Genomic DNA, 13,024 nt, shown 5'->3' on the forward strand with positions numbered 1-13,024 from the left:
GGGTCCTGAGCCCAAAAAGGTTGAGAACCACTGCTTTAGAGCTCAGGATGGAGTAGTGCATTCTGGGAATGACAGGCTCCAGGCAGCTCTTTGATGCAAAGAGATACAGCTGCTGACACGTTGGCCCGTTCGCTCTTGACTGGGAAGTTACCCGGCCTGGCCCGTTAGTGGTTAATGAATAATGGATGAATTTCTGTCTGCGATTAGATCACGACTTTCTCACAGTTATTCCTTACTACATAGGCATCCTGCGCACAATCTGCTCCTGGTCAGGGCCCCTGCCCCCCTCTGCGATGACTGCCTTTCAGTTAGACCTTGTGCCTCTTTTTTGTATCCATTGTCCTATTCGGCCCTGATCCTGCATTTGCTTCATTTTCCCATGAAAAAAGAACAGGAGTACTTGTGGCACCTTAGAGTCTAATAAATTTATTAGAGCATAAGCTTTCATGGGCTACAGCCCACTTCTTCGGATGCACGAAAGCTTATGCTCTAATAAATTTGTTAGTCTCTAAGGTGCCACAAGTACTCCTGTTCTTTTTGCGGATACAGACTAACACGGCTGCTACTCTGAAACCTGTCATTTTCCCACGAGTGAGTAGTCCCCTAGGCGTCTGCAGGATCAGGGCCTTAGATTGTAAGATCCTTGGGGGAGGGTGTCACGAAGTGTGGGGGGACACAAGGCCCTGCACCTCCGGCTTCCTGCAATTCACCATGACTCTCAGCCAGCCAGTAAAGCAGAAGGTTTATTTAGACGACAGGAACACAGTCCAAGACAGGTCTTGCAGGCACAGACAACAGGACCGCCCCCCCAATTAGGTCCATCTTGAGGTCCCAGGGGCACCACAGCCCCATTGGGGGGTCAGAGCCCTGTCTGGGCTCCCCTCCATTACAACAGCAGCTCCTGAAACTCTCCCTCTCCCCAGCGTCTCCTCTCCCAGCCTTTGTTCAGTTTCCCGGGCCAAGGTGTCACCTGGCCTCTAACCCCTTCCTGGGTTCTCACGTTACATGCTCAGGTATCTTCCCTCAAGGCCAGTCTCCCATCCCCCAGTGCAGCCAAACTCCCCTGCAACCTTCCCAGGCCAACACTCCCCACTCAGCATTCAAAGATCACATTAAGAACAGTCCCAGCCTCTCTTTTTGTGCCATGTTTGTACAGCACCCAGTACAATGGAGTTCTCATCTACGATGGCCCCCCCCAGTAGCTAGTGTGAACCAGTGATTTGCTGTATCATTTCTATGAGCGATCTTTGGGCTGCAGCTCATTGGTGAGCTGGTTCCCGAGACCATTCCGCAGACAACGACCAAGCTGTTTTTGTTGGACAGGTGCTTTGTTTCTCTTTCCTGATTGGTTGAACATCGCTCTTAGGAACCATTTACTGGTGCAAAAGCTTGTGATTACACATTGGAAACTGGCTCATTGCAAATATCCAGAAATAGTTGTTAAAAATTCAGAGTTTCCAAGATGTTCCTTGGCTAGAAACGTCCCGAAAAGTGATCCCAAAGAGGGAATGAATGCACTTGGACAAACGTTAGTGGGAAATAATAATAATGTCCTGCTCTTATATAGCATCAGTATCTTACAGCTCTTCTTCCATGTATATGTTCTCACACACCCCTGTAGGGCAGGACTCTTGTCCCCATTGTACAGATGGGGAACTGCGGCACAGATATCTAAGTGACTTGCCCGTGGTCACACAGGAAGTCTGTGGCGGAGCATGGAATTGAATCCAAGTCATAGACTAGTGCCCCAACCACTGGACCATCCTTCCTGGATGTGCTTAATTTGCAAGCCGGTTTGCAATTCCTTTCAATCTGCTGCATCGGTCAGCCCACTGAATTCTTCGTCTACTCCTAAGTCTCCACTTTGTGACTAGTATAACAGAGGGCAGCTAAGGTTTCTGGCCCTGATCCTGTAACTGGATCCTGTCTGTAGGGCTCACGACACCTGTAGAGAGGATCAGTTGACGCAAAAAAGGGCATATTCCTTAACTCTGTGGGCTGGGATCCCTGCTGTGCAGACAGAGCCGCCAGGCAGAATGAACCGGAGAACTCAGCGTAAGCAATGTTCTGCAGCAGATGCTTTACGCCTTGTCTCCTGCTATCCCAGTGGCACCGCTGCCATCAGATTGGTGTAACCCCTGTAACAATATCAGTTTGAATTGTACTGAAACACCATGTAGACAGGTTTAAGAGGTGGCTGGCATTATACTCTGGAAGGTGAACTTCAAACTCCTTTGTATAACCCTCCACCTAGTATAATAAGATCCTGCTGCTTGACTAATAAGTCACTAATGGTTTGGTTACTTTCATTGCTGCTTTCTCCTCTGGGTGACACAGAGACCATCTATTAATGTCTGACAAGAGTGTATATCGCAAGTGATTAGCCTTTGTCCCGACTTCCCCAACCAAACGCCCCCAAAACTGCCCACCTGAAAAGCCGGATTTGTGGCAATCACTGGCCCAGCTGCTGGGCTTTGCTGGTTATGTTGCAATCGGGGCTATTAGCTGTTTAATGGCTTTGATAAGACCCAAAGATAAAGTCGAAAACCTGCTCTGGCCATCTCCCATGCTGAAAGATGGTTTGGATGGCAAATGAGCTCTTTGCAATCTCCATTTCCCAGAGCTCTGTGTTCTCGTCTGCGCTGACAACCATAAGGCCTTTTTCTGAATGGATCGAGCTCCCCACCAAGGGGGAAAGTCTTTCCAGACCATGGGCTTGTTTATAGACGCCACTGTTGTGTCTAATTATCTTTAATATGTTTGTAAAGCTCGAGACAGGCTGACCTGTGGTGCCAGAACCTGCCCGGGAGTGGATTTTCTCCCCACTTCCCGTTTATGCTGTCTCCAGGTTGGCTTATTTCAAGGGTGTTTTTGGAAGAGGCCAATCTGTGTTAATTACAATATTTAGCGACCACCCCAGAGGGGTCAGGGCTTTGCAGGGCGCTTCTTGCAAATAACATGTAGCCAGATATTTATAAATTAAACCATTCGTCAGTTTCTGCTTGGCTTGGAGCCAACGCCCACTCTGCCTGTGTGTCACTCACACTCACACTCACACACACACACACACACGCAGGCTGTGCCTCCTTTTCAGTAGCTGACCCAGACCCGGCTTTTTAGTCCCATCAGCCTTGTTTTAAAGAGGCAAATCCCCGTTTTGTGTGGAGGATTTGGTGCTTTAATGCAAACCCAGCACTGTGAGTCACCGTGGACAGGAGAATTACAGCTTTTGTTTTCAAAGGGAGCCGTGTTTACAGAGCCTTTCCCAGCTCCTTTTCCATCTGGTGGGTTGAAATGAAGCTTGCCAGGGATTGCTAAGAGGACTGAGGACAGCCCTGCCCCATCCACCACCACAGGACCCCACCGTGCAAGGGGCACAGAGAGCACTGCCTGGTGATGTGGAGGAGGGGCTGCCCGGCACTGCCCACCCTCCCAGCAGCTTGGAGGAGCAGAGTAGGCCACGCCAGCACAGCCCCAGCTGGAGGAGGCTGGGAGGTGTGACTGACCCCGCTCCAGCCCCCCTCACAGAGCAGGGCCCAGAGCCAGGCCCTGACTCAGGGAGTGTGGGCTGGAGCAATGAGATCAGATGGCTGTTCGGCCAGTGAGCGGGGGCGAGATCCTGGTTTCCCGCCCTTGTGGCCTGCCAGACGGTGGCTTTGGCAGGCCAGGTGCTGTGGTCAATCTGGAGGCCGACGTGACGCCCAGCTGCCACCCCCGCCTTCCCTCTCTTGGCAAGTCACTGCCTTGGGAGCACCCATCTCTGACCAACCACATCCCCCCCTCAAGGCTCCATGCAACCTGGGAGGACCCCCGGCCATCAGCAGTGCCATCAGCAGCAGCCTGTCCCAGCTCAGGGCACCCACTGATCTCAGCCCCCCATCCCGCTGAGGGGCAGCCAGGAGCTCCCACAGAGCAGGGGATCCTGAGAGAAGCCCATGTGGGGGGAAGGGAAGGCTGTTCTGTGCATCAGGAATATTATTAACTCAGCTTTGCATTGGGCTTCTTAAAACCCCTGTGTGTGAGAGAGCTCTTTCGGGGCACGGCTGGATGAGATGCCCAGGGGCAGGTGCTGAGCACAAATGCATCAGGAAGCATTTGTCCTCAGATTTCACCCTCCGAGGACGGCGTCCCTGGCAGAGTGCGGGATTCTGCAAAGAGTTATTAGGCAGGACGTGGAGACAGCAATGCCCAGGCAGCTGGGCAGGTTGCCCAGGCACTCCAGGGGTCTGCCTGGTATGGGGTCAAGGGCGCTGTCCCCCAGAAGGGGATGGGGATGGGCACTGGCAGAGGAGGGGGGAGGGGGATGAGGACACTGGCAAGGAAGGGGTGGGGGTGGGCACTGGCAGAATTATGGGGTGGGGGAGGGCACTGGCAGGGGACAGGGACACAGGGGGAGGCTGGGGGCACTGGCAGGAGGCAGCATGGGGCAGAGCCCTGCACCATCCCCTGCACCCCTTGCCCCCAGACTGGCTCAGCCTGGCCCACGGCTGCAGCCCATCGAGGAGGCGGGACCCTTCCCTAATCCCCCAGGATCCCTGTCCTCACCCATCTGCCCCTTTGCCCTCCACCCCAGGCCGACTGGTGGGGGGGCAGCTCCCAGCTTGGGCTGGGGAGGGCACTTCACCTGGGCGAGGCCTAGGAGAGCAGCTGGGGTGGTCGGGGACACCTGGGTCACCTGGGACAAGGGTGTGGGGCAGGGATTGCTCAAGCATCCGCCTCTCCTTCCACTCAGACCCAGGATCCTTGCCCCAGCCCCTTCCCTCCCCTCGCAGGGTGCGGGGCGCAGGGGGCGGGGGTTGATCATTTACTTACAGGAAGCACAGTTCACCAGACAGAGTAGGGGGCTGAGAGCCAGGACTCTTAGGTTTCTTTCCTGACTTGGGGAGGGGAGCCTTGTGAGCTAGAGCTGGGGAGGCTGGGAGCCAGGACTCCTGGGTTCTGTCCCCAGCTCTGGGAGGGAAGTGGGGTTAGGGGTTAGAGTGGGGGGGCTGGGAGCCAGGACTCCTGGGTTCTGTCCCCAGCGTGGCCACTGGTGCACTGACTGGCTGTGGGGAGTTACCTCCTGTCTCTCTGTCCCGGTTTAACCCACACCCTGTGGACAGGCCCTTCCTGGTAAGGACATGGGAGCCCCACAGCCCTAGCTGGGCAGTCTGCTGGGCGTGGGGTGGGGGCGCTGTGCCCAGGCAGTCAGTGCTGGCCCCGACACCAGGCCACCGCATGGGGGCCTGTGCTGCAGGCGGTGAGTTTGGATGAGATCTGAGCCGCCCAGGCCATGGCATCTCCCCCCGATCTGTCTCAGCCAGGCTGTCTCGCTGCCTGTTTGGGCCGGAGAGCCCATCTCCCATGCCTCCATTTCGCCTCCCTAAATGCCCCCTGCAGGATCAGTTCCATACAGGCCCCTCTTTCCCCTCCTGTGTGTCTGGTGAACGACTGCTGTGCCTCACCCCAGAGGCAGCTGCATTTCTGGGCTGGCTGGGGCACTCTCCAGATGTGCAAAGTAAAGGGCTCCCTGGCTCTGAACCGCTGGGGGGAGGTGCCCCATGGGGGGCCCAGCCCACTGGCTCCTGACTGTCTGTTGCTAGGCCCTGAGCAGAACCTGGCAGTGCCATCAGCATGTGCCCGAATGATCTCTGCCACTTGGATTGCACACGCAGTCCCGGCACCACCTGGCCCCAGCGGGCGCGGGAGGAATAAATCTTTCGGCATGACGGCTCAGATAACACCCTGCAAACGCCCAGCACTCATGACCCACCTGGCCTTGGAGATGGGGCTGGGCGGGGAGATGATCAACCACCCAGCCCAGGGGACTGCCACCCTGCCCTCCTGGGCATTGCACTGCCAGTGCTGGCAGAGATTTGTGATCATCTCCTTCGCCGCCTGCACTGCACAGGCCAGATCCCAGCCTGAAATAATTCCTGTCTGAACTTGATGCACCGAGATGGGCTATTTCCCCCCAGGGGGGCATCTGGGTGGTAGCCCAGCATAAAGGGAGGGGGCCCTTTCTAACAGTTGGTTCCACTTAAGGGTCATTAAGAGACAATGCCAGAGCCTTGGGCAGGTCCCAAACCAGTTTGCACAGGGTGGGTCAGGCTGGGAGAACCAGACCAAGATGACTTCCGAGACTCTGGGATGGCTCCCATCTGTGCCGCTGTGCAGATAAATTGCTTGCCCTTCAGGAGCGAGTGGATGTTAACCGGTTTCATAGCAATGGGATTTAGGTATAGCCGGTCAAAGGACTTGCTGGCTCGCTCCAGCCACAAACGCCTATATGGTATGGTGCAAAGTAGTTTTAATACTCTCCCGCTTGGAAGTGGATTTGGGTTTGGTTTTTTTAACCAGTTTCTTTGTGCTTCTTTCTCTGAAGTTCCCAGGAAATGAGGCGGTTTCCCAGAAGTTGACCCATGAGAGCATGTGAGAGTGGAAAACCTTATTTTGGTGGAGCAGATTTAAAGTCAAACTGCATCCTTGTCACCGTTTTTACCCTGGAAAAATGAAAGGAAGCATCAGGGCTATAAGGGTTTTGACATTCCCAGTAGAACGTTTGTTGACAAAATGTCCCTTGTTGGGATTTAAGCAGAGAGCAGCACCCTGTTTCAGAGATGGGGTGGGGGAGGCCAGATCTTTTATTGGACCAGCAGCTGCTGCTGGGGAGAGAGACTAGTCTTGGAGCTGCAGAGCTTGTCTTCAGGACAGCTCGGCTCGCAAATTCCTCTCTCTCCCCAGCTGAAGTTGGTCCAATAGCAGATACGACCTCGCTCACCCTGTCTTGCTAATATCCTGGGACCCACACGGCTGCAACAGCACTGCGCACAACAGCAGATATCCCGCTTCAGCGCATTCATTTCCTGCGCACTGAGGTGCAACAAAAACCTTCCTTTCACAGCCAAAGGGAGGCAAACCATTGATGCGCCACATCAGGAAGAGCTAGTTGGTATTTAACAAGACCCTGGCTTCGCACTGCACCTTGTGATGTTTTTGGAGACGTTGCTACATTTAGGTCTCTTCAGAAGCTGTTGATTTGGGGTTTTTTTTTTAACTAAAACAAACCCCAAATGCCCATCCCTGGCGCTGCTTGCCAGAGGAACGAGGAGTGTAATGTGTTATACAAGTGGCGCTATTGCAGGACGGGATGGGGAATAAGCCGTATGGGTACAAGGCTTCTTTCTGCCTGTGCTTACCCTAGGTGTAGCTATGCCAGTGATCATCACCCCCTGACCTGCCATCCCAGAATAACTTTTAAATGCAGACAGGCTGGAGAGGCCCCCAGGCCCAGGCTGACGAGGAGACTACACTATTGAATCAGAAATGGCATCTCCCCTTCCCATCTAGCTTAGCTTGGAGGCGCAGGGTTAGAGGAGACCGATCCACGCAGGCAGTTGGCTGAGGAGTTGGAAGCTTTTTGCTCTGGGCCAGCGGAGAGCGGGAGCAGAAGAGGACGGCGGGGCTGCCCCTAGGCCACTTTGCCTCCTTAGCCACTCGCAACCCCAAAGGTGGAGGTGAAATCTATCGCCAGGACAGCCCGGCGGACTGGAGGTTACAGGAGGGAGACAGTGCTGATCTATTCCCAGCTGGCCACGAGAGGAACACTTCCCACCGCCCAGCACTGCAGTGAGGGTCTACGCTGAAGCCGCCGGGCTGCTGTTGCATTCCACGCCCTCCATACTGTTCATTCAGGGCACCAAGGGGCATGTAGATGGTCCCCAGGGCTCAGGCTGGTGCTGGTGGTTACATTTTCCGAAGGCTCCCCACCTCTTTGAACCCGGCCTGGCAGCTGCTGCCACCACTTGGCAAAAGCATCACGTGGGCACAGCTGGGTCGGGCTCGGATCACCACACCCCCGCCCCACACACACCACCCCAGCGCAAGAGTGGAAGTTGCCTTCCAAAGGGTAAAACTGATCAATGCTAGTCCCTGGGCCGCGCACACTGCAATACCAGTGACGCAATGGGCAATCAAAACACAGGGGAGCGAAGCAGCAGGCAAGAAACGCCCGTGAGCTGTGGGAGGGGGACAGGAAGGAGCTGGAACCCAGCCCACCAGCTGATTGCACCATTTCCATGTGGCAGTGACCTTGGTTTTATTGCCCCAGGTGGGGCTCTGCATGGCCCCCCCAGCACAGCCCCATGTGTCACCCCTGGGCCTGGATCTGGATCTCCGGCACGAAGAGCCAGCCTGCTAGCCACCAGCCGGGCTCTGGACACGCACAGCCTCGTGGCATGACCCAGGCTAAGCCCAGCAGAGCTGACAGCTGGAGGTCTGATTGTCCAGGCAGCCCGGGGGGGAATGGTGTGTATGTGTGTGTTTAGAAAACTCTTTTTCTCTGCTGCTTTGTTCCATTTGTTCAGTCAAAATGCCAGGGGGAGGGGGAGAGGCTGGTTGCCACTGCCTCCCTGGTCCCGGGGTCCCAGTGGGACTTGCAGGGCACCGGCGGTTGGTACCCAGAGCCAGGGCCGGCTCTGGCTTTTTTGCCGCCCCAGGCAAAAAAGCCTCCGGCTGCCCTCCCCCCGCCGGGGGGAGGGCGGCGAGCCCGGCCGTGGCCCCGCTCTCCCCGGCGGCCGGAGCGCTGCGCCGCCCCCCTCCAGGTGCCGCCCCAAGCACAAGCTTGGTGGGCTGGTGCCTGGAGCCGGCCCTGCCCAGAGCCCTGCACCTGCGTCTGGCCTCAAAGTTGGAGAATCACATGATCCAACCTCAGAGCAGGTGAAGGCAGAGGGAGAACTCCGGCTGGGGGGCCTCAGAGAAACTAGAACAGGACAGAGGTATAGTGAACCCCGTAACAATCACTATTGTTAACCTGGGGAAACTGAGGCATGGAGCGGGGAAGGGGCTTGTCCAAGGTCAGTGGCAAAATCAGGAATAGGAGCCATGACTCCTGGCTCTAACCACTAGACCCCACTCCCCTTCCAGAGATGGGGACAGATGCTTGGCCCATCTAGGGTCCCAGAACGGGGCTTGTCAAACACACATCTGAGCCCCCGAGCCCAGTGTGGGCCCGATCCTGTGATGGGCCCGATCCAGACTATCCTGGAACAGCACCATGATCCCAATCCAGTCACTGAGACCCGGCTTGGCCCTGCCAGAGCTGTGGGGCTGGCTGCTCTCCCCCACGCTGGCCCAGAGCTGCAGCCCAGCCAGATCCTCTGGTTGCTTGCAGCCTCCTGCCCCCCTCACTCCCAACCACATCATCCTGGCTGCACCCCCAATCCCAGAGGACCACAGCTCAACTCACTGACCTTTCCTGCCCCCCCGAGCCTGAGTCACTTCCCTGCTGGGAACCCTGTGCCTACTACTCACTGTGATTCACCCCCCATGTGGCAACCTCCCCAGCCACTTACCCACCAACGGGCCCTACAGACGCTGGGCTCCGAGGCCCCCATAGCCCCTGAGGCAGCAGCAGGACCATGCTACTGAAGCGCTCGGAGCTGAGCGGATGGGTGGAGATGGCTGGTCCTGGGCATGGGGGGAACCATGGCTTCTAGACTGGCATGGGCACAGCAAGCTCGCTGTGTTCCCAGCTCTGAGTAGCCACCCAGCAAAGCCATGGCACTGGGGCGTGGCTGCCGTGCCTGGTCCTCCAGCCTGCGTGCCTTTCATAGAATCATAGAATCATAGATTAGGGTTGGAAGGGACCTCAGGAGGTCATCTAGTCCAACCCCCTGCTCAAAGCAGGACCAACCCCAACTAAATCATCCCAGCCAGGGCTTTGTCAAGCCGGGCCTTAAAAATCTCTAAGGAAGGAGATTCCACCACATCCCTAGGGAACCCATCCTAGTGCTTCACCACCCTCCTAGTGAAAAAGCTTTTCCTAATATCCAACCTAAACCTTCCCCACTGCAACTTGAGACCATTACTCCTTGTTCTGTCATCTGCTACCACTGAGAACAGTCTAGATGCATCCTCTTTCAGGTAGTTGAAAGCAGCTATCAAATCCCCCCTCACTCTTCTCTTCTGCAGACTAAACAATCCCAGTTCCCTCAGCCTCTCCTCATAAGTCATGTGCTCCAGACCCCTAATCATTTTTGTTGCCCTCTGCTGGACTCTTTCCAATTTTTCCACATCCTTCTTGTAGTGTGGGGCCCAAAACTGGACACAGTACTCCAGATGAGGCCTCACCAATGTTGAATAAAGGGGAATGATCATGTCCCTCAATCTGCTGGCAATGCCCCTACATATACAGCCCAAAATGCCATTAGCCTTCTTGGCAGCAAGGGGACACTGTCGACTCATATCCAGCCTCTTGTCCACTGTAACCCCTAGGTCCTTTTCTGCAGAACTGCTGCCTAGCCATTCAGTCCCTAGTCTGTAGCAGTGCATGGGATTCTTCCGTCCTAAGTGCAGGACTCTGCACTTGTCCTTGTTGAACCTCATCAGATTTCTTTTGGACCAATCCTCTAATTTGTCTAGGTCCCTCTGGACCCTATCCCTACCCTCCAGCGTATCTACCACGCCTCCCAGTTTAGTGTCATCTGCAAACTTGCTGAGGGTGCAGTCCACGCCATCCTCCAGATCATTAATGAAGATATTGAACAAAACCGGCCCCAGGACCGATCCTTGCGGCACTCTGCTTGATACCAGCTGCCAACTAGACATGGAGCCTGCGGGCAGGGATCTTTGAAGGGCTCAGTACCCAGGATTAGGGCCACGTCCCGCAACGAACCGAGTGCAGTCGGGTGCCAGCGGGGGGCTGGATTCCTTGAATCTGGCGCTAGCTCGGCCCTGCGGGTTCGGGGTGTCAGACTTGCAGCAGCAGCTTCCCTGGGCTCCTTTGCAGGAACAAAATCCAAATTCAAACTCAAGGCCAAGAGATGTGTGGGAGGGGGGCAGGAAGGGGAGGTTTTGAACCATGTGTGACAATGAACACAGCCCCCTCCCCCCCAGCTTCCCAGATGGGGCTGTGGGGACTTACTCGAGGAAGCGGTCTGAGCTCCCTGGGGGGCCCCTCCATGGTACCCGGACTGGGCTGGGATCTGGCCGTCTTGTCTGATGGCAGTGGGTGAATGGGCCCAAGCTGGGCACTGCCCAACAGGTGGCGCGCACCGCCCCACAGGTCAATGGCTGGCAGGGCGGGCGTGTTTGCTCCAGGTTAGCGCCCAAGCGGCTGTGCTGGGCCGATCACACAGGAGACATGTGAGTCATGTGGGTGCAGCATGATCACACCTGCCCCAGGCGGGATGGGGACGTGCCAAGGTACCAGGCAAAGAGCGACCGGTGCCAACGTCGGGGGGGGGGTGAGGCACTAGCCTGGGCAACTCCCTTGAGCCGGGCAGGCTGGAGTCACCTGTTGCGTCTGACTGCCCAGACACCCACTGGTGGACATGCTGGTCTACCCTGGCAGGTGCACGAATCTGCCCCTCAGAAACCCCCGGAGGAGCAGGCTGCTCACAGAGCCTCCCCGTCCCCCGCACACAAGAAGAGGTGTCACCCTCCCCAATCCACATCCCAAAGAGCCACGGATCCGCACCTGGGGAGGGGGAAGGGCTGGGTGGTGGGGATATAGTGCGGGCATTCTCCTGTGCTGTGACATCCCCTGATGTGTGGGCGCTACCCAGGCCCCGACTGAGATCAGGGCCCCATCGTGCCAGGCGCTGCCCACGCCCCACCTGAGATCAGGGCCCCGTCGTGCTGGGCACTGCCCAGAGCAGGGGCTGGATGCTCAGTGTGCCAACCATGCTGGGAGCTGAACTCTTGGCGATGCAGAGCAGACAGCCCCTGCCCAGTGAACCCAGTCCCAGAAGCAGCTGGGGGCAGGGTGGGTCCCCTCCCCGGGGTGCAGAGCTGCACAGGGCATGAAGGCCCCCTGCCTAGCGGAGTGACATGGCTGGAGGGGGAGGCCCAGGACCCAGGAGCTCTGGTGGCCACAGCTAACCCTGCCTGCCCCAGCGAGGGGAGGGCATGTTTCACACCGAGGGGTGCGTGCGGGGGTCCCAGCACGACTGATCCTGCTGTCAGGAAGGGCAGCAGAAGTTTAGGCCCCCCCGCCCCGCCCCTGCTGCAATTTCAAACCTGCTGGAGGTGCTTTTCTTTAACACAGCGATCAGCTCCTCCACGCAACGCTGAATTCATTAACGCCCACCATGACGCCAGCCCCGGACCTCGTCACAGAGCTCTGAACTAGGCCACAGCCCCGGCACCGAGCCAGCCAGGAGCGGGTGGAGGAGCTGGCGAGCCAGGTCTCCCCAGGGTGGGCAGCGACCTGTTTGCTTAGCACCCCATCACCCTCGCTGTCCCAGAGCACCCTGGGGTGCTACTCACGCATCCCCAGAATACCAGACACTCCAGCATTGCAGGCCCTCACTGACGGGGTCTGCAAGGGCACACTAGTGGTGGGGTGGGGGAGCAGCGCGCCTTTCTGGATGGTGTCCCCGGGCTGATACCAGGCAAAGCCATGTCCAGTTTTCTCTCAGCAGGAAGTACCAGGCCTGGAAGGTTATTAGTTACATGATATCTGTGCCGGGCGCTGCCCAGACCCCGACCGAGATCAGGGTCTGCTGAGATGATGGCAGCCGGCTCAGTGAGGAGAGTCCCTGCCCCAGGCAGCCCCCAGCGCACAGACCAAGGGAGCCCAGAGGTGGGAGCGATGCCCAGGGCTAGATGTTGATCTTGGAGCGAATAAGCCTCACAGGAGACGTGGGCTTCGGAGGGACTTGGGGTTGGGCGGGACCTGTCAAGGTACAGAGGGAGAAAGGACTAGCTGAGAGGGGCAGGCTTGAGGGCTGGGTGTTCCTTGGCTCTGGCACAGGGGGACTCGGGGCTGATGGCAAGGCCCAGAGCTGCCTCTGCCCATGGCCTGGGGGCTGGCACCTGGCTCCCCCTGACTGCCGCAAGGCTGGGGGCACAGCTCTGCCTCCTAGGACTGGGACCCTGGCACTGTCCTCGCAGGCAACCAGGGCTCTCAACTGAGGGAGGAGGCAGAGCTAGACTGGGGAGTCCCCCCCCCATCAGGGACAGTCCCACCCAGCCGAGCAGCTCAGGGTGCCAGGGCCCTGGTGCCTCCCCCACACAGATGCTCTCCAGGGACCCTGGTGTC

The sequence above is a fragment of the Terrapene carolina genome, unplaced genomic scaffold, assembly GCF_002925995.2.
Source record: "Terrapene carolina triunguis isolate 2854851 unplaced genomic scaffold, T_m_triunguis-2.0 Scaffold51, whole genome shotgun sequence".
Lineage (NCBI taxonomy): Eukaryota > Metazoa > Chordata > Testudines > Emydidae > Terrapene > Terrapene triunguis.